The sequence below is a fragment of the Heterocephalus glaber genome, unplaced genomic scaffold (assembly GCF_053883595.1).
Source record: "Heterocephalus glaber isolate CG9 unplaced genomic scaffold, H.glaber_assembly_v1.0 deba00001778, whole genome shotgun sequence".
Classification (NCBI taxonomy): Eukaryota; Metazoa; Chordata; class Mammalia; order Rodentia; family Bathyergidae; genus Heterocephalus; species Heterocephalus glaber.
The window spans coordinates 618,809-641,243 of NW_028258465.1; the positions used below are offsets into that span (position 1 = coordinate 618,809).

Consider the following 22,435-nt stretch of genomic DNA (forward strand, 5'->3'; position numbering starts at 1 on the left):
GATCACCTCCCTAAAGCCCCACCTGTGAGTGCTTGAGGCTTTGAGGGGGCTCTGTATAAACCATAACAGCCAATGACCAGGCCAGGATGGGAAGGCTCTTCTGCCAGGCTTGGAGTGGCCGGATGGTCGTGAGAGGAAGAGACCTAAGAATGGGCGGAGGCAGGGGCTGGAGAAGAAATGACAGTAAGAAGAGGTCCCGCATGCCCAGCATCTTGAGCACAGTGAAGATAAGAGAAAGAGGGGAAGACAGAGGCAGGTAGCTGTGCCAGATGACCTGTGACCAGGGTGGCTGGCTTGTCCTAGTACTGCTGCAAGGACTTGGACCCTTATGTAATACCCTACCACTTCCAATCCCCATGCACCAGCATTTCCCTGCAGCAGCCTCATTAAGGGCTGGTTTCAAAGCTCCTTCACAGGAGAGGATAATGATGCCAAGGAAGAGCAGATTTCTTGGGGGAAAGGGCAGGAGAGCGCTGTGAGCCTAATGTGGAAACAGGCTCCCACTCCTGTCTCCACCACAAGAAGGCCAGAGAAGAGAACTGGGTCCGGGAAAGAGGGTCATGGCTCTTCTTCTCTGTCCCAGCTGGCGCTCAGGTAAGCCCACCTGGGCCACACTGGCTTCCGCCCCTCTGGGGTTGCCTCTAGTCCTGGGCTCTAGGAGTGTTCATCCTAAGTGTCCTTCTTTGAGATGTGGTTGTACCTCAGGGGTGGAAGCAGACAATTTCCACCTCTTCTTTCAGCCTGGGTGCAAGAAGGACTGGAGGAGGAGGAAGATAGGAAGAGGAGACAAACACACCATGCAACTTCTGCTACTTTCTGACCTTATGTGGGAAGCCTGGGCTTCTGCTCCCCCTTTTTACCAGCTAAAATAAAGAAGGCAATTGGAGGTGTTGGCCATACACCTATGTCCATATCTCAGGGCTGCTAATAGCTGTGAAATCTTGGCCTATCACCTTGACTTATCTTCCCCGGTGTTAAATAGATTAAAGCCATCAAAGCGGATATGTTATTTTCTAAAACATTCTTTACTCCCCCTCTCAATTAGGCTTTTTTTTTTAGTATAAAGAGAAAATTGTCTAAAGCATGAGTTTACGATTTCAGGTGCCTACTAAAATCAGTGCTTTGCCTTCCCTGCCCGTCAGTCCAGGGCCCTACATCAAGGACGCTTCTGTAGGATATTGTTTGACTTAGAGTTAATGTGTTGTTGAGTATTTAAACACCCATCACTGTCTCTTCATGTTGAGAAAATTGCAGAAAAATTTGCCTTAGATCTAACTGCGAGAAACCTTTTGTTTCTCTTTAATGGATATTTCTTTTTTCACAGATGGTAATGTGGTTCTTATAACAATCACATTTTTACTTTGGCATAACTCAGCTGTAGTAATTGTAAACCTCTAGAGAGCACCCTGCTGTGTTAATTCTCATATTTCTCTCTCTCTCTCTTTCTTTTTCCTGTCTGTCTCCCTCCCTCTCTCCCTCCTTCCCTCTTTCTCTGTGTATACTTTAACTTCTCTTAACTTGGGGGAAGATTTCTTTCCAACCCTGTTCATATTTTAGGATATGTTTGTTGAACATTTTATTTTGAACTAATTTTAGACTCTAAAAAGTTGCAAGTACAGAGCACTACGTTCCTGATTACTCTTCCCCCTGCCTCCCTGACTTATCACTTGGCTCTGTGGAATATGTTTGGGAGAATCACCTGAAATTCATTTTGGGAACAGGGCCTACTGTGTGTCACTAATTGGAACACCCAGACGTTGTGTGCCTTGGGACAAACGGGTTGGAAATGACAGAGAGACATTTCAGTCCAGGTGGCATGGGGAAGATGACCCGGAATCTTCCAGTGATTCACTCAACAGTGACTTGGCAGCAAGGAGACAGGACCTTGAAAAGGTAGCTCAGAGAAAACTGACCGATAAGACAATCCTGTTAGCATCCCTTAATAGAAATTGACTGCAGTTTTAAATTATTGGGATTAATCATGGGGTTGAGATACAGTCTTCTTATGTGCTGTAAGCATTTTGTCCACATCTCATTTTATAGCTATGATAACTCTTAACTTGTTCTGCTGCTTTTTTCCCCATTCCCCTCCTCTCTGTTCAATCTCTCTTCCCCTCCTTATTTACAAAAACTTTGTTTCCATTTCTCCCCCGCCTTCTCTTTCTCTCTTGTCCTTTCTTCCTCCCACCCCCCTTAATTTGTGTTGGACTGATAAGATATTTGTTGAAATTATCCATAGGTCTAGTAGTTAAATCCTAGCACATAGTTTATGTTGCAGGTAGTGAAGCATTATTATGGCGTGATCCTATTTTGCAAGGGTGACAGATGCGTATGTGTGTGCATTTATACGTGTGTGTGTGTGTGTGTGTGTGTGTGTGTATACATTAAAAAGACCCGGTGGGAAATAATTCAAGGTTTAAAGCTTTCAACTGGATAGATGACTTACCTCCATTTTTGCATATGTATTTTCTATTTTTATATTGCAAAACATTACTTTTATACCAAGCAAAAATTAACAGGGCCGGGGATTTAGCTCAGTAGTTCCGGCGCCTGCTTCGCAAGTGTAAGGTCCCGAGTTCGATCCCCGGTACCAAAAAAAAAATATTAACAGAAAATTAAAGAAGAAAATAAAGCTTGGAAGAAAATATAAGAAAATTCTATTCTAATAGCTTCCCTTGTTAATGAATATTTAGGCTGTTTTAACCAACTTGCTTTTGTTGTTTATTTAGGTTATTTCAAATATATGTTGTCATTACACAATTCTTTTTCCTAATTTTTCAGGATTGTAAGAAGCAAAAAGCATATGTAATTGGCAAAACAAAAAGAGGTAGTGTGCTTGCCTTACCCGTGTGAGACCCCGGGTTCTATCCTCAGCACAAAAAAAAGCCCCAAAAGAAACAATTATTACAATTAAACAAAAATACTTAAGATACACAGAGAGCTCTAAGGCTACCTCCATATATATATACCAAAGTCACTAACACTAAAAAACTCAATGATTATGCTTACTCATTATGTATATTATTTGTACTAATTGCTCCACTGATCAAATTACTTGAAAAATAATTTTTAAACTAAACTATAAATATTTTAGATTTGGTGAATTATTTGTTGAAATTCCACTTGGCCAAATTGATTTCAGGCAAACCATCTGCTGTAGTTTGTGAACCTGGAAACACCTTAGCATTTTCCATCAGGCCTTGATGTGCTGTTGATTCACCAGGTCCTAAAATGTGAAGCAAACAGGACGCTTTCTTCAGCTGGGGTCCCCAGGTCCCTTGGCTGCTCTGCCTTTGGAATCTGTTCACCACAGAGTGTGAGCGGTCCCTGAATCTGTCGGGAATGTGCAAAAGTTCTTTACAATCTGCACTATGCTCTACTACATAGCATGTGGCTGTGGTAGAAACAGTCAAATGGAAAGTGGAACAAGAATCAACCCTTCCCCCCTTTAATTACTTCATGTGATCAGTTAGTGCAGTTATGTGTAATAAGCCTGGGGAGGGTGGGACTCCTGCTGTGACTATAATTGAGACTTTCCAATTCTACTCCAAGAACATTATATTCTCCCTAGGATTTTATAATCTCACATAAATCTGGAGACACTGCGAAACTCCTTCCTAGTGGGCTCTAAGTAGAAATAACAAGGGTAATCAAAATACATGGTGAATGTTTAGATTTTTTTAAATTTATGATTGTAAAAAAATGAACTATAAACCCTTCCTCAAAATACTCCCCTTATTTTAACACACATATCCCAGCCTTCTTGCCACTTTCTGAAACAGTTCTGGAAGTCTTCTTTCATGAGTATCTAAAAAATTTGATAAAAAAATACAGCGAATGCTGCTGCTGAGTGCTATCCAATGGAAATGCAGCCTCATAGAAACACACACTGCAGTGTTTTCAGCCACTGAATTCACTAGATCTGGCTCTACATGACTTCTGGCTCTTCCTCAAAGTCAAAGTGACAATGAAAGACAAATGTTTTAAGTTGATTCAGATCATGGAGGCAGCTATCTACAGCTAAAGACACTCACAAAAGAGACTTCCAGAAGGTGCCAAGGATGGGGTAAGAGTGTTGGAAGGGAGGGATATTTTGAGGGGGATTAATATCAATGTGCTTTTTATGGTAATACAATTTTTAATACAATTTAATACAATTTAAATATTCACCATATTCTTTTATCTCACATTGTATTTGTCCCTTGATACACTCGATCATAGCCATTTGCAGGGTGCCTGGCTAATGAAAAGCCGCAGTCAGCTCCACCACTCTCCCCTCTCACGGATGCTCGCTCCAAACATTTCCTTGTAGTGAACTGTGTAGCCTCGAATCATTCAAGTGTTAAAATCCAGTACTGACACAGAAACAGTACCAAACTTTGTCTCCATTTCCTCCTATATATTTATGCCAAAGTTGTTGTCACTAACTGTGCCTAGTTATCAGTTGATTCCATCTTAAAACAATACTTCATTTTCTAAAGGGGACCTGTTCCAAATGTGAACTACTTATAGGCACAGATTCAATTTTAGAAAAATAATTTTTTATTTTTTTTTGGTACTGGGAATCGAACTTGGGTCCTTCCGCTTGCGAGGCAGGCGCTGGAACCACTGAGCTAAATCCCCGGCCCTAGAAAAATTATTTTTAAAAATCAAAAGCAGACAATTCCAACCTCCAGCACACATTGTTGCTTCCTCCCCAGTACCTACCTTCCCCTTCATTTTCCTATGAGTATTCCAATTTGGTCTAGGATGGATGCTAATTAATCCAAGCCAATTATGGGAAGCTTATACCTCTACTGGGGGCTGGGAGGGAAAGGGTAATTGTGGGCCTGTGGGGGAAGCCAGTTGGGGCGCATCTAGAAAATGCTTCCTGCTCCCCAGGGTGAGACAAGGAAGTTGATGCTGACTGTCCATCCTTGGAAGTGTGTCCAGAACCATGGGAGCCATATGGCCACCAGCTGGAGAATAAAGCCAACGTGGGAGATGATGGAGCTGATGAAAATACCCAGGACTAGAACAAAGCTGAAAGTACCATGCCCAGACATCACTGGAAGACACACAGGTCTTTATTGGCCTGAGTGAGGCAAGGTTCCAGTTGTTTGTATCCCAAAGCCTTCGAACTCATAGCCAAGTGTGCCCTGGAGTTTACTCACTTCGCTCATGAAACATTATGTTAGACACTGAGTTCCAGTACACAAGCTTGTCCAATTTCTCAGTTCTAGGAAGCAGGCTTATCTGATCTCCCAGTTCAGGGCAGATTAGAACTAGCAAGTGAGAGGTAGATGAAGTGAGGGCAGCTGGTCAGGGAGGGAAGAGACACAGGTGGAAACCAGCACACAAGATGTGGCACTGGAGGGCCATCGAGTGTCCAGACAAACAGGTGCTCCCCTTCTGCCGCCCCAGTGTGTGCTGGATACAGGCCAGTGACTGAGCCATCACGACGGCCACGTGTCGTCAAAGGAAGTTTGCTTTCTTTCTGTTTTAGGAGGGGGATGAGGCTGAAAAATGTTTAATAACACTACTTTGTAAACAAGGAAAAGGTTAAATGATTAAAAGGGTACACTTATCTGAAAAGTCACACAGAGAACAAACTCACTAAACTCAACGAATGAGTATAATATACCCACAGAGATGCATGCAAATAGAACCTCTAGAAAGTCATCCAGAGAAAAGGAGGGAAAGAGCAGCAGGCAGTAGTCTGCTTGCTACGGAGAGCACTTCATTTCAGGGTCCGCACGAGAAGCCCTGGAGAAGCCAAGCTGGCGACTGAGTACAAGGCTTTGCTCTTCTGCCAGTGGCTTGAATAGACTCTGGTGGCTCAGAGAGCTGCCTAAGCTATTCTCTCAGAAGCCCACTAGTGGGAAACAAATAAGCTGCTTGACTTTTCTTGGTAGGAGGGGGTTGAACACTCCTAATTCAATGTAAATAATTCTCAAAGCCAAGCACTTGCAGCAAAAATGACTGGAATGGTCACAGACACTAAAACTGTGCCGTGCAAAACAGGTCCTGGGTCTCTGTGTGCACAAACACAGAGCCCAGCAGCTGATGTAGTTACTCCGGGAGAAGCCACTCCAACCCAGTCATTCCCAGCTACATGCCGGGTGCCAGGGAGCTGCTACACTCCACTGGCACCAGAGTCTAAAGTTTGGGGTGGCTTGTTTACCAAGGATGTGGGCATGAAGGATGCAGTGCTGAGGTGTGAGACGAACATGGGGGTTCTCTGCAATCCTCCAGTCACCTTTCAATCTTGCAGAGCCTACACCCAACAGAGCACTGCTCTGCTTTAACACAGAAACTTACAAATATGCAAATCAAGGTAAATAAAAAGGAAAAATTGGGTACCTTTTCTGATTACTCACCCATTTGTGTGTGTGTTACACACAATTTTTAAATGAACAGTAGGTGATGTATGAACCTCAGTGTTATTTAAGGAAAACCCATAAACAATTAAATAAATTTACCAAGAATGAAACGTAAGACTTTAGATTAGTGGTTTCGAGTGGTCTTTTTTTACTTCATGCAAGAATATTACCACCTACACTGAGACTGTGCTACTAGTAAATTATGATTATTATCATCAACCCATTATTAGTCAACAATTTGCTGGCATGGTCCTAAATAATCTACATTCATTATCTTATTTTATTATCATAATAGCATGAGTCTAAGTATTAAACCAGTTTTACTGATGGAGAAAATGAGGCCTAGAGCTGTGATTTGCTGGGGGAGCCAGAACAAGGAAAAGCTTGGGGTCCCAGAAAACACAGATTCATCCCAGAGGCAAAGGCTTAATCACACCAGAGTTACAACAATAGATTCATCTGCTGATGGACATACTGGATGTGCTACTTCTAAAGTTGAGCAATCGTGAATTGTGCTGCTATAAACGTGAGTACGCTGTGTCACTGTAATATGATGTCTTTGACCCTTTTAATTTTTCCACCTTGTGATGGCATGAAAACAAACCAGTTCAGTAGAAACCATACTTGGAAACTGAGTTTTGATATTAGGCGGAAGTGGTCTGGTGCTCACTGTCTGGTGACACCAAGTAGTCCTGGTCCTCCGTGTGACCCCGAGGTTGACAACCCATACTCTACAGTGGGCTGGGTTGCCGAGCTGTGATGTTAGGTAAGCCAGGTGTAAAAAATCCATTTCTGACTTATGATGAGTTTGTGGAGACACAACTCTCTTTGTAGGCTGTGGGTGGCTTCATCTCACATCCTTTGGACACCTTGTTGCTTTCCTTTGTCTCCGCTACATGGACACTGGTTTGGGATCATTTCCTTTTATTCCTTTGACATATCTTGCACCAAGATTGGTTCCAAATGTTGTCCATGCTTTTGGCTGTTCTGTTTAGTTGTTTTGTCTGTTTTTATGTAGAAATACAGAAAGTTTCAAGAGCTGTGTCACTGCTACTTCAACTTCACAGGACACTCCTCTACTCTCAGGCTTCCTACTTCGAATAACAGGGTTGCAGTAGTTACAGAATAAAGCCAACATCATTCTTGATTGGCCTTGCACTAAACCATAATGTTCTGCACAAAATAATTCTTGTTAACCTTGGCTCTACATTAACACCTTGGGACTCACTGTAAAGTGCTGAGTCTTTGGTCTGTACCCTGCAAGAGCCTCTGATTTAATTGGTCTTGTGTAGAATACTTCCAGTAGACTGTAAGGCAGACCAAGGTTTGGCAACCACTAGTATGGAGAAAAACAATTTGTTAAACATTTCTATTGAGACCAAGCCAGTCACTGGTTGCTCAGTTCACCATGAGTGTAGTCACTCCCCCACTCTTAGCCCACCTGGCTCAGGTGAGACAGGCCCATTACCCGCATCTGGAAAAGTCAAGCCACATAAGTACAGCCAGCCAGGGTGCTCCACTCCTGTCCAAGGACAAGCATGTGACCTGCCTGGACCAATGAAAAAAGTCCCCATGATTTCTGAAAGACTCATCAAAGAGTCGTTTTTTATTTTTCATTCAAATTGAGCTTCAAGGTCAATATAAAGAATTTGTTTTAGAATAAAGCTGAGGGCAAAGAACATTGTTGTAGGAATGGAAAGAGCAAGAATGTATCCTAATTGGCCTAATATAGCGATTCCAAATATATACTTATTTCCATCTAAATCAGGACAAATCGGGGAGAGAGAGAGATGGAGAAGTCAGGTAATTGGAGGAAAAGTAGTTCTATCCCCGAGGAGCTGATTGAGGTCCTGGCTTTGGATTGTTTCCCGGAAGAACTGCGTTGCCCTCTGCTCCTTGGTTCACCTGATTTATAACCACTCACAGGCATGGCGGGGGTCTTTGGACCTTGGCCTCCAGGCAGACTGCTCAGAGAAGGGAAGAGGACAGACTACAAGGCAGAGCCTCTGAGCAGACGCAAGAAAGGCCCTGGGAGACTGGAGCCATGCCTAACACCAGCCCCTGCCCACATTCCCCGTCGGGTGAGTTTCTCCTGAGAGTCATCATGCTTTGGGGAACTGAGCTTCTGCTGGCTGGGAGCTCCTAGGCACCTGCAGCCCTAGATCACCCTACTACTCTTAGGAGGGAGGAATGGGGACGGGACGGGGGACAGGGTGTGAGAGTTTCCCCAAGCTCCTTCACCCCAAGAGAAAATTGGTCTTCTTTTCCTCTCACTGAGCCCATGGATCCAGCTACGTATGAAGCCAGCTGCACTCTTGAATTTCCCAGCAGTGATCAAATACATTTTCTTTCTTTGTTTAAGAGAGTTTACTTAGGTTTTTGTCAGTTACGAAACTGATTAATGCATCAGTTTTCTTGTGCTTTAGTTAATGCATTGAGGGCCCATAAGGAAACACCACTTTCCTTGTGCTGCATTAGGCTTATCATGCTGGGTTTGAATGTGATTGTCCTTCGGGATTTTCATAACCTGGCCTTGGCCCTCCCTCCTGGGCCAGGTGGTGCAGTGCTATCCCTGTTGCCCTCAGAAAGGGCTAACACACTCATGTTTAAATGCATCCATTGTGCAAAAGTCAACACTTTCTAGTATTTTGCCCACAAGTTCCTTCCCCCGCACATACAACATTTGTCTGTCTATTTAAGAGAAATTAAGTTTTTAAAAAATGTTTTTCCTGATTAACAGTACTCATAAGAACATCTAGATAGAAAGAAGTATTTGCTCACCTCAGAATTCTCCAATTGGTCAGAAAATATTTTTAAAATTGTTTATTCAATTAAAGCTGTAAATGTGGTTTTAAAATATCACATGAGGAAGGAGTTTGAGAATAATTTTTTTTTGTGGGGAAGGTAGGAGGTACTGTGGTACTATGGCTTTTCCATGCTACTCTCAGATGAGTATTTTATCTCTTTCTGCTCTTTCCCCCTTTCCATCCTCTTTGACTAAGGGTAAAAGAATCCAAAATGTTATTTCTAATCTTCATCCTTTTCTCATTACAAATGTACTAACTTCATTTGATGTTAAGCGAGCACCATCTATAATGAAAGCTGTTGTCTGGTGGGGTCTTCTAGGTGGTGCTGAAGTGCGTCTGAGGTTCTTTGAGCCTCGCAGAACACATGAGGCCTCAGCTTTCACTACATCCCCAAATAACCAGTGAGAAAACATGATGGAAAGAAAGAAACACTCCATTCACGAAGTACAAAAGGGCATAAAATATATATGAGTAGCCTTAACAAGAAATGTGCCTGGCCTAACTGAAGCAATCCTACAACATTATTGAGAAAATAAAGAAGATGAATGAAGATAATGAAAGTTGGCATCTTTGTGTTTTTCAGATGGGGCTTGTGCTGGGGTCTGCCTGGATCGCCTGCTCATCCACGAGGCAGGGAAGAAGCAGCACGCGGCTCCTCTCCCACTCAGGACGTGGGCTGTACACTGCACTTCTTTGGGCTTCAGCTTCTGCATCGGTAAAGCACACCGAGGGACATTCATACTTCACCAGATTCTTGAGTGATTTAAATAACCCCCTACAAACAAGCGCTTAGAACAGAGCCTGCAAATACCAAACCCTCACTATTTATCCGTTGTTTTCACCATTTAATAAACTAATCCCCGACATAGGTACAGTGGTTAGAATCGTGTCACAGAGGAGAAAACTGATTTGAGAGACAATAATGGTTTACCTAATGGCGTCCAGAATGCAAGTGCCTGGGATTCCTGAACTGACTGTCCAACTCGAGGGCTATTATTACCTCTTTGTTTTTAGATAAGAAGGCAATGGTGTGTGTCTTGACATTCTGTAGAGTAATTCTACAGTTTACCTAAAAGAATAAGGAAGAAATGTTTGTTTAAAAAAATAGAAAAATAATGGGTGATAAGTCATACATGATTGCATCAAAAAGGTAAACATTTCTATGTGAAAATAGAAGATAATTAGGGTGAAGGCAGTGTTCTTTATCTTGATTGTGGGGTTACACAACTATAATTGTAGCCAAAATTTTTTAAAATTTACATTTAAAAGGGGAGAATTTTGTGTGTGAAAATTATACCACCATAAAAACTTGAGAAAAAGGTAATTATAATTTAAAAAGGAAGAAATCAACTAGGCAGAAATGTTGCCTATAACATATTTGCTAGAGCACCAACCAAAGCCAAACAATCATAACCTATGGCCCAGCAGTTCTAGCCCTGAGTATACACCCAGAAAGGAGCACATATCTGCCAGGTGAAATGTAAAGAGATGTTCCTAGTTGCTTTATCTGTAATAGCTCCAGATTACAAACAACCCAAATTTCCATCAACAATAGAATGGTTAAGAAATCGTGGTATTCAGACAATAGAAAACTACAGAGAAATGAAAAAGAATGAACTCAATATATAACATAGACGAATTTTCCAAACCTAATGTTTCATTTCAGAAGCTTAACCCAACCAAACACACACAGGATGGCTCCATGTGTAAGAAGTCTGGAACACGCTAAGCTGGTCCACAATGACAAAAAAGTCATGACTTGGCAGTGGCCACTGCTAACTGGCAGGGGACATGGGAAGCCTTAGGGTGCTGGGACTGTCCTATATCTCCACCTGGGAGTTAGTTATATGGGTGTGTACATATGTAAATATTGGTTGAGCTATGTATTTAAGAACATTCACTTTTCTCTATGTTAAGTTACACATAAAAAAGACCTAATCTGAATTTTTTAAAATGGGCAAAGGACTTGAGATCAGGAAAGAAGCAATCTTAACTGACTTAACTATTATGGACACATAGTTACACATGCCAAATCACTAATCACACAAATGCAAATGAAAAGTTTTTCTGAAATTATAATGCCTCTATTTGAGGGACATGAAGTTATGCGCAAGGCCCTGAGATGAAGATTTTTGAGGCAAGTGATTCTCAAGGAACTTCTGAAACAAGAACCCAGAAAGCAGAAAAGGAAGAGGAAGAAGATGCCAAGAAAGGGCACAGTTTCAGGAGATCTTGCCTGCTCAGCACTGTCCCGTGGGAACTGTGAGATGCATTGACTCCACATACAGTGGACTCTCGAGTTAGACTGGACTAACATATGAACGACTTGGGTTATGACCGGAATTTTAGTTTTAACTTATAACCAAAGTCTTGAGTTACCATCCAAATGCCTGCCACTTGTTCTTCCAGATGGTCTCAGATACAAATTTAACCCTTAAAGAGTGCTGGAGGGAATATGACAACATCCTTTTCTGTGTGGGGTTCACTGAGAAATCCTGGGCCAATGTCTCTCTAAGGACACTGAGATCTGCCAGTGTACAGGAGAGAGACTTTGAGGGCTGTGTAGAGGAGGCTGACCCTTCAATTGACCAACTTGAGTTACAGCCAGCGAACTGAGTTTGTAAGTCAAGGGTCCATGGTATTTTATTCTGTCTCAAGGTGAATCCTCTAGGCTTTCATAGTCTCTAGTGCTCAGGGCCATTGACTCTCGCTCCCGCACAGACTTCTAGCTTGCAGTGCCCTGGGCAGTTCTCTGCAGAAGGGAGCGGGGGATGGGCACAGAGAGACAAACAAGCAGAAGGATCCTAGTCAGAGCTCTGGTAAGCTTCTGTGATAACTGCCTTGCTGCAGGGTTGGAGATTATCAACCTGAAGGTTTCATCTTTGCACAAGATTGAACTGACCAATTGCGACAGAAAAGCCAGTGGAGAAATAAAGTCAGGAGTGAATGACCGAATGGTCTTTCCTGGAAAAGGCTAGGTCTTCAGTGTAACCTCTCCACATTTTATGTGAAATAGGTGCTTTGTTCCCAGTGTTGGCAGAAGGGAGATGTGGGAGATTTGTGGACAATGAAGTGAGGAGTGGATTCCTTGGGGAAGGACTCAGATCCTAGTTAAATCTTGGAATCGATGAGTCATGGCTATGTCACAGCAGAGCGTTTGGGTTGTGAAACTGAGTGTGTTCTTCCTGGTGGGCCTATTCGGTCACCCTCAATCCTTGTCCCCAAGCGCAGTCCCTTCTGTCCTGGAGTTCTTTGCTCCTAACTGCGTTTGATCTTCATGACATCTTGTGAGGCAGCAAGATCAGCTGTTTTCCAGATGAGTAAACTGAGGCCAGATAGGTTAACTTCTTGTTCCTCAAATTCAGCAGCACATTGCAATCATTTGCTGGAGTTTTGTAAACTGTTACTTGGAATGCTTGTGTATGAGGACCAATTGCTGTTTTTAAAACAGTTCCCAAGGTGATCCTGAAATACAGCCAGATCTGGAAAAAGAGGGATTACATGACATTTCCAGTGTCCTGAGAGAATAAGAGAACACTCATTCTTGGGTCATTAATCTATCCTTTTCACTCATTCACCCATTTATGGAGCATTTACTGCGAATACTAGGAATGCAACAGTCAGAAGTGGAACAGTGACAATTCTGCTGGCATCTTAAGAGATTACAGGTGGGAAGGTTGGGGCATCAGGTGAGAGGAACACAGTGTAGCACTGTGGTGTTCCCACGAAACTGTCCATGCTGTCAGGCAGACGGACCCGCTATGAACTTGGGGATAAGAGAGACATTGAACTAATCATTCCGAAAGTGATCAAAATTCCTAAAACTCAAGTTTTCATGCATTTGGGGAACGATAATGTCAATCATCTTCACACACAGGAGAGTCGCTGGCCATGTTGGGCCATTGGCACCGTCTGTGAAGAGAATCAAATCTGCTGTTATACACATCAAATGCCCTCTGTTAGTGAAACATTGTGGAACCCCCTGGGTAGGCTTAGGGACAGAGCTGCTCCTGACTGTCTGCTCTCACAGCCAGATTCAGCTACTTAGTGCAGAATTTTCTTATAGTTATCAGGGAACTTGCCTAGAGTCCAAACAGATACACAATTCATCCTTTGTTCCCTATCTTCTAATGAGTCAGTAGAGAATTGGGGGAAGGTTTTATTTTAGATAAAACAGGCAAACAAAGGGCATTTGGAGAAGCTGAGCACATTGGCATTAAGGGTTTAAGGCCTTTGGACAGGTATTCTCCCAGAGCAAGACTAACCAAGGACCAGGCCCCTACCCTGGCACAGAGACCAGAGGGAAGCCTTCCCTGGGGTGAGCTGAGTCAGCCACAGCTCAGGGGGCACCCACAGAAGAGCAGGGGACCCCGATTCTGGCATGCTTTCCTCTACATGCTCCATTGCCGTCATATGCTCACTATTTGCCCTGTAATATCTGTTTCTTTTCTTTTTAGTACCGGGGATCGAACTCCGGTCCTTGCGCTTGCTTGCACAGCAAGTGGCGAAACCACTGAGCTAAATCCCTGGCCCAACATCCGGTTCTTTATGTGTTCAAAATCTATTTCTTCCAAGTACCTTAGCATATTTTAAACAAGCCTCAAGATAATTGTGAAGAATAATTACTCTTCCTAATACCTGTACTTTCTTTAGGTTTTTGTCTTTCTAATTTAATGAATCATAGTGTCTTCTTTTGTCTTTTTCCATGTTTTTTTCAGCTCATCAAACCCTCGCAATAATTTGTGTTCTTTTAAATTCTCGTCCTGTATTTTTCTCCTTTTTAAAAATTTGTTTGTTTGCTTTATCTTTGAGAGCAAGTCTTGCTAAGTAGTCTGGATTAGTCTTGTACTGGCTGTGTCACCTAGGCATGCCTTGAACTTGTGTGTTCTGAGTGCTGGGATTGCAGGCGTGTGCCACCATGCCAGGTCCTTACTATCATTTATAATTCACACTTTTCTGGAGAGGGCAGAACTGGTACTAAGAGTGGAGGTAGCCAGGGGTGGTTCACATGCCTCTAATCCCAGTACTTGGGAGGCTGAGGCAGGAAGATTGCCATGAGTTCGAGGCCAGACTAGACTACATAGTAAGTTTAAGGCCTTATCCCCCCCCCAAAAAAACCCCAAAAGACCCCCACAAAGAGTAGTGGTAGTTAAGTGCCCTGGTTAGAATGTGTCCCCCAAGTTCATGTGCTAGAACTCAATCCCCTATCCAGCAGTGCTGGAAGGTAGAGTCTACAAGAGCTGAATAGGCCATGAAGGCACTGCCTTTAGAAGCAGATTAATGACATTATTGATAGGATGTGTTCCTTATAAAAGGATAAATTCAGCCTCTCTTTCCTGTTACTTTCTCTTTGCTCTTTTGCCATGGAATGACATAACAAGAAAGCCCTTACTAGCTGTGCCTAGCCGCATAGACTGTAATCCCAATACTCTGGGAGGCTGAAGCAGGAGGACTGTAAATTTGAGCCCAGACTGGGCAATTTAGCAAGACCCTGTCTCAAAATAAAAAGCAAAAATGGCTGTCAGTGCAAAGGCCTTGTGTTAAATCTTCAGTACTGAGAGAAAAAACAAAACAAAACAACAACAACAAAAAAACCCAAAACAAACAAACAAAACCTCTCACTACATGCAGTCCCTGCGTCTTAGACTTCCCAGCCTCAGAACTATGAGCCAATACATTTCAGTTCGTTATAAATTACCTGGTCTCCCGCATTCTGTTATAGCAGCACACAAGGACTAAGACATGAAGCTGTGGATCTCAGAGTGTTTCCCTGTAGACAGCACAATGTCAACAAAGCAAGTAAGTAAATTGAGTCCGTGCTGACTGTGTATGACAATACGGAAGATGTTAACCCAGTAAGTCACAAGCAAGGTGACTACTAACTACTAAAGCAAGATTTTCCCCAATAAGCTGCCCTGGGATAAAGCAAAGTTGACTCCATTAGGCAAACTTTCAGCTGGGCCAGGCGCTGGAGACAAGTGATGCAGTGAGTGATCTTTCAGATTCGGGGAGCTGTGAGAGACTTCAGGCAAGGGTGAGGTACAACTGCTGCCCCTACACTAGCTAACAGATATGCAGCTTACTCATAAGGTAGTTTCTTCCAGTGTTTAGGGTTTCTAAATGCTCCCTCCTTGTGTGCAGAAGGAGCTTCACCCAAAAGGAAGAGCATTTTTCTTTGATGAAACGACCTGGCTTCCTGACGAGAGCTGCATATAGCTTTGCCACTGAGGGGGTCGAGCACAGCGGGTCTGGAGCCAGACTGCCTTGGGCGTGAACCCCACTCACACCCTTCTGCTCACAGCTTCGCAGCCAGTTTCTCAGCCTGCTGGGCTTCCTTACTGGGAGAATGGAAGCATTACCAGCTGGCTGTCTCCTAGGTGGGGTGAGGATTCAGCGGGGTCATGTATTTCAAGTCCTTGCTTACTGTGGTGGATAAGTTCTCAGTAATCACAACGGTAACAATGAACATGATTGTTATTAAACGCATCCTATATTTGAAGGTGGCAGTTAGGCCAATCACTTTGTCTTCTACTCAGCATTAAAAAATTCAAATTCCTTTTGGAAAACTTTGAAATTGTCTCATTTTTCCCGTTCCATCCATTTGAGGTCCTTAACATAGTAGCTGGTGTCCCAACATGCTAGAAAGACTGAGAAACTTATTTTATTGTTATTATTTTTTTTTTAGTACTGGGGATCGAACTCAGGTCCTTGCACTTGCGCAGCAGGCGGTGAAACCACTGAGCTAAATCTCTGGCCCTAGAAATTTATTTTATTACAGCATGTTTCTTGTGTATCAGTGACCTTGAGTCATTAAAGTTTGCGTGATAGTCACTATGCTGAACTTGAGATTTCCCGCTGAGATATTATTGCTTCTCTTTTAAAAAATCAACTCTAGGAGGGACAACTGACTGTGGATGTAGCTCAGTGCCTAACATTCACGAATGCCAGCAAATAAATAATAAATAGGAAATAAAAATAAAGAGACAATCAGCTTGTGAGCAGGCCCTGAAAGCAGAGCAGGGAGAAAGGATGGGGTGCAGTGTCCTTTGTAATCCCAATACTCTGGTGGTCAGGTGAGGTAGATCTTCTCAAATAGTCATAAAATAAGAAGGCCTAATTAATAAGTCAAATAATCCTATAAGGAAGTAAGGACACAAAAAGAATCTTGGGTTCACCAGGCTTCCCCAAGGAAGGGACACCCAAACAAAGCCTGGGCTATGCACAAGGCAGTGGGGCAGTGGGAAGCAGCTGTGGAGGGGAATACTTTGTGGAGAAAGAGTACCAGAAAAAAGAGGATCAGAGAGAGAGGCCAGGGCTTAGAGACACAGGCTGTGATTCCAGTGACTTGAGAGGCTGAGGCAGGGGGATCACAAGTTGGAGGCCAGCCTGGGCAACTGGTGAGATCTTGTCTCAAAGTAAAGAAAAAAGGGCTGAGGCTGTAGCTCAGTGGCAGTGTTTGGCTGGCCTGTGCGAAGGCCTTGGGCTCTATCTGCAGCAAAGAAAAGAAAGAAGGAAGCACAGCAGCATCTCAGCTGGAAGGAGGAGCCAGATACGGCCAGCCAGCGAGATGCCCATCCAGTTCCTGCAGGCCCTCGCAGGTCTCATTAATGGGAACAGTGGGAGGGAACGCAGGTTATAGGAGCAAGATGTGGATTGCACTTTGCCAGGTGGTGATGCCTGCAGTGTGGGAAAGGCAGGAGCTGGGAAACAGCTGCAGAAGTCTGAGGACCCTGCCACCTGGGCAGGGTCTCCACGGAGGGGAGGAAGGAGGCAGACTCCTGTGGGAAACACCCCAGGCAGCATCTGGGGATGGGAAGATGTGGGGCGAGGAGGAGGAGGGGGAGGGGGAGGAGGAGGAGGAGGCAGCAGCCTTTGGGAAGATCCCAGTCCTGCGGTGGGCCACTGAAAAGCTGGGGCAGTTCTTAGGAAGATGGAGCCCCCCATGAGTCGCTCCACCCACGGCTTGGATGGAGGCTGTGAATTTTTCTTTAGACATGCTTAGAAGGTTCCAGAAGATTTCTGGTGAACATGGACTGAAAAACAAACAAACAAACAAACACATCTGGGTGTGGTGGTCCATACTTGTAAGCCCAGCACTAAGAGAGGCTGAGGCAGGAAGATCAAAGTTTGAGTCCTGCCTGGGAAATTTAGTGAGATTGTTTCAAAAATAAAATAGTAAAATAAAATAAAACGGGGGTATCTATTTAGCTCAGTGGCAAAGCACCCCTGGGTTCAATCCCTAGTGCCCCCCCCTTAAGACAAAAACCAAAACCAAAAAACCCCAAACAAAACAAAACAAAAATAATGGAGAGTCCTGATGAACAATTTGTCCAAATTGTGGTCATGATATTTCTTTAAAGACTGCATTTGTGTTTCCTAGATTTAGAATTTGTCCTCTTAGAGCAAACTCTGCAGACTGTAACACACTAGCCATCGCTTAAGATTTGGGGCTGTCTAGTGAATGGCGTCAGATTGCACTGAGCATTCAAATCTCTTCCCTCCTGAATCCAGCTCAGAGAACAACAAAATGATTTTTTTTTTTTGGTACCGGGGATTGAACTCCAGTTCTTGCGCTTGTGCAGCAGGTGTCGAAACCACTGAGCTAAATCCCTGGCCCCAACAAAATGATTTTTAACAAAACATAAATGCACAAGGGTGCAGGTGATGGGAAGGAGAGACAGCAACGAGACTTGGAAACTGGGAAGCTGCAGAGGCAGTAGTAACTCACGCAGGACACACAGCAAGCCGGATTTTAAGCCCGATGAGACCCAGCCCAACTTATCTGCAGAGCCCTAAAAATTGGATAACAGAGTACTTTCAAAACTAGAAATGAGGGTAGGGCCTTGGGGGATTTGGTGGGATTCACTGCAAGAACCTGGTGTATCTCCAGGTCCCCACTCTGATTCTTTTTCAGGTGGGTGACATCCTCTTCCTAGCTCGTTCTGGTCACAAAACAAAGGGACTCTGGCGTAGTTACTGGAAAATATGAGGGCTACGATATGGAAGACAAGGTATCAAGAGTAAGTTTGTAGGCTGCTTCCAAGGTTTAGATATCATGGATTGTGCTGCTATAAACATGGGTGTGCTGTGTCACTGTAATGTGATGCCTTTAGCTCTTTTGGGAAGATATCTAGAAGGGGACTAGCTGGGCCAAATGCAAATCTCCATACTGATTTCCATAATGGTACTAGTTTACAGCTTATCTGTCCAGACAAATGCATAAAGAAAATGTGGCATCTATACTTAAGGGATCTATATGTAAGGGATACATACACCCTGAAAACATGTTAAGTAAAATAGATCAGATATACAAGCTTGAATATCAATGGTTTCTCTCATTTGAATAATCCAAGGTATAAATAAAGAACAAAATAAAAGACTGATAAAAAGAAACAAGGAAATAGATCTTTTAACAGGAAGGGGACCAAGACATTGAGTGTGGGGGGAGGACCTAAAAAGATGTAATAAGCATCATGTTCAAGTACCAACTACCCTCAATAAAGGTAATCATTATATGTTGCAAACCCAAACTAAAAAAAAAAACTAACAACATTAAAAATAGGGAAAAGGGGTCTAGAGATGGAGGGAGGAGGCTTATAGGGAGGGGAAGAAGAGTAGAAAGATCAAGATGTGTTAGGTGTACCCACTCCCTAAGATGATGGTAAATGTCATGTACTGAACAAGAACTAAACAGAGAAGGAGAAGGGGCAAGACTGTAAGTTGTGCACTGAGACTTCCTCAAGCTCCCGATGCCAGGCTTATGTTTCCATGGCAGGAGGCTGAAGCTTCCAGCAGCCGTCCCAGCAGCCCGAGAAAAGACACTGACACTTGTCGGCCATGAAGGCCTGGTCACCTCATCCTGAAGCAAACCTCACAATGGAGTGAGTGCTCTTATTCACACAGACCACCCCCTTAAAAATGCCCCATCCTTAAAATAAAACTGGGCAGCCAGGGATGGTCCGACATTTGAGGAAAGCCAATTAGTCAAAGATACAGACTGAAAACAAACAGAAGAAATCAATCTGCAGGAGACAAACTCAGCCAACAGAAAACTTTAAACAAACTCTCATGCCTTCAGAAAGATATTAAACAATAACAGGGTTATTTATAAAAGGAATTTTCACTGAGCTCAAAAGAAACCTATACATTAAAAATATGACATTAGAAATGAGAAATGCAGGGCTGGGGATTTAGCTCAGTGGTTTCGCTGCCTGCTGCGCAAATGCAAGGACCCGAGTTTGATCCCCGGTTCCAAAAAAAAAAACATTCAAAAATGAGAAATGCAGGGCAAAGAATGGTGCCACATGCCTGTCATCCCAGCACTCAGGAGGCTGAGACAGGAGAATCACTACAAGTTTGAGGCCAGGCTGGGCTACATAGTAAGTTCAAGGCCTTCCTAACTACATAGCAAGATTGTCTCAAAATTAAAAAAAAAAAAAGAAATGCAATGTAAGGGCTAAAAGATAAAGTTGAAAACTCCTGGGAAGAAGAGAAAAAGACTAATACAGGATATAGGAGGAGATAATGAAAATCAGAGGGCCAATTTAAGAAGTCCAATATCCAGCAACAGGATTATTAAAAGAAGAAGATAGGAAATAATCAGAAAAAATATCTCAGTTTTTAGAGGATGTTAGGGGGCTGCTGTGAGATGTGTCAAAGCCCAGGCATCTGAGGGTGTCTGAGAGCACCTGAGGACACAATCCCATCATTTAGTGCAGTTGCACTATGGGGCTTCGGTATATAATAATGAATCAGCATAGACAACCCACACATGTGCCATGCAGCTTGCAAGGCTGTCCAGAATGTTTTGTCTTACTATGTCTCAGTGAACTGATAAAAAAACAAAAAAAACCCTAACTACTACAAATACTTTTTTGGAAAATAAAGCTGGATTCCTGCTTTGCTGTCTGCTGCATGTGTGTTCTTTCCTTTGGGAACCTCACCTTACCAGGCCTCCCTTCTGCCACCAGCAAGGACAGAGAGCCCACACATTAGTGAGAACAATGGGTTAAAATAGATACCAATTGAGACCATCAAAATAACATTTTCATTGACATATTTCTAGTACCTAAAATAGTGCCTTGCACCTACTCTATAAATCTGAATTGTAGAATAAACTTCCCTGGAGGAAGTCAGTGCAGAAGAGGAGAACACCTCTAAAGCTGTGGCTGGAGGCACATCTGAAGAAGATTAAAGCCACAATGGCCAGATCTGCATACTTTCCTAAGGGATGAAAGGAAGCTTGAGATTATTGGCACCACCCTAGACCATTAACTCACTGGGGTGGGCCATCCTCTCCCACTCACTGGTTAAGGCCACTAAGACTCAGAAGGCGTAACACTAAAACTACAGATTATCAACTAAGGTTAATGATGCCATCCACATGCCCTTGTTACTACTGGGTCAATATTACCAAAGCAATTATGCTTGAAATCTTACTGGTTGATTACAGTTTTAACCCATGTTGTACCCACCCCTTGAGACTTTGCTCTATAGAATAGCCTTTGAGAAGTGGGCTCTTTGGCAACCCATTTGGGACCCCTCTGGTCTCTCAGGAGCTATTCTTATTCCCCATTCCTATTCTCAAATAAATTTTCCTACTCTTAACCTCCATTTTCCTTAGAATTCACTCTTTGACTTTGACATCTAACATGTTGAGGGGTACATTTACTTCCCCCATATTATTCCTATATGAATTTGTTCTTCTTAATAGCAACACCTGAATCTAGAAGACAATAGAGCGATCCATTCAACATTGAGAGGAAAAATTGACTTTTCTGCTTTTAAAGAGAAGCCACGTAGCTGGGCGGAACGGCACAGGCCTATAATCATAGCGCCCTGGAAGGTTGAGGGAGGATTCCAAGTTTCAGCTCAGCCTGACAATTTAGCAACTTAGCAAGACCCCTGTCTGAAAATTATTGTTTTAAAGAAAGGGGGTGAGGTGGGGGTGGGGATTGGGAATGTAGCTCAGTACAAAGCCCCTGGGTTCAACCTCTACTAGGAGAAAAAAGGAAACCACTGATATGTTCAGATATACAAGATCTCCAAGTTTGCTTCCTTTGCATTTTTTCTCAGAAAGCTTCTAAATTGTGTCCTTCACTAAAACAAGGGTACAAGCAAGGGAGGGGAATACACAGGAATCAGGAAACAGAATCCAAGACCAGAGACAGGCAAAGAGAATCCTCGGGATGACCAGGAAAGGAGCCTCATCTGCTGCCTGGACTAGGGCTAGAGCACCTCCAACTGACTGCTTTAGAGCAAGTCTGCATTCCTGTAGAAGATGAAACAGTCGCTAGTGTATCTGGATATACTGAAAGGAGATTTACACAATTGAGGGAGAGGTAGAATTAGTAACATGTCAATAAAAGAAAACCCAACCAAACAGCACTCAAATAATCAAGACAGTAAAATAAAATAAGAGTCTATAGAAGGAAACAGTCACTGTGATTTGCAGGGATTAGCTGTGAATAGCGTTTTCCTGCTTCTAATAATGCATACTATTAATATAACGATGAACCTGGTGTTTCTACATCGAGATGATGGGTAGAGGGGATGAGTGCTCAGGATGGCAGCAGGGAACAAGAGAACGAGATGAAGTCCTTACTTCTGGAAGCAGAGAGAATGTCTAACCTGGAAAACCCTCTGAGTCACACTCCAGCTCCTGCGTTACCTAGGAACCTGGAGGGAAATCCCCTAGGACTCAAGGGTGGGCTGGGTGTGGGGAAGTAGCTACCCGTAGGGAATAAGGATGGGTGGGGGAGAATGGTTAGGGATGGTTGTTTTCAAAACTGCAGATCTGTTTGATTCTTTGAATTATATGCATGTGTAGCTTCAGTAAAATGAAACCAACCCAGGAAATTAGGCTGTGGAAGTATCTGCTGTCACACAGACCTAATTGTTAACACTTCCTTCAGATGATGTTTTTAACTTCTTTGAACATCAGTTTCTCATCTGAAAACAATGGAGATAATAATGTTACTTCCATGCCTGGTAACAGAGAGGATGAAATACAGTAAAGTGCACAAAGCCTTAGCACCATGCACTTAGCTTTTGGGGGATTCCTTTCGCTTTGCTTCTTTGCATCCTTATTTTATTCATTTGCTCTTTCCCCAGATTATCAAATTTCCATCACATTTATGATCAGATCAGCTTCCACATATTACAACCACTTCACTTTGCTTGGAATTCTGACTGCTATCAAATGCATTGAAAGATGAAATCAGTATCTACTAAAGTGGCAAAAGCAGGCATAGCACGCTCATAAGG

General features: G+C 43.1%; 1 long non-coding RNA gene across 2 annotated transcripts; it reads left to right on the top strand.

The window, feature by feature from the left end:
* The first annotated feature begins 350 nt into the window (after positions 1 to 350).
* LOC101717985 (uncharacterized) lies at positions 351 to 15,703 on the top strand. Of its 2 annotated transcripts, XR_002390613.2 has the most exons (4): positions 351 to 594; positions 4,882 to 6,888; positions 8,289 to 8,443; positions 9,753 to 15,703. It is a non-coding gene; the product is annotated as an uncharacterized LOC101717985 (long non-coding RNA). The 2 variants fall into 2 exon arrangements; XR_015447848.1 differs by lacking the exon at positions 4,882 to 6,888.
* The last annotated feature ends 6,732 nt before the right edge of the window (positions 15,704 to 22,435 follow it).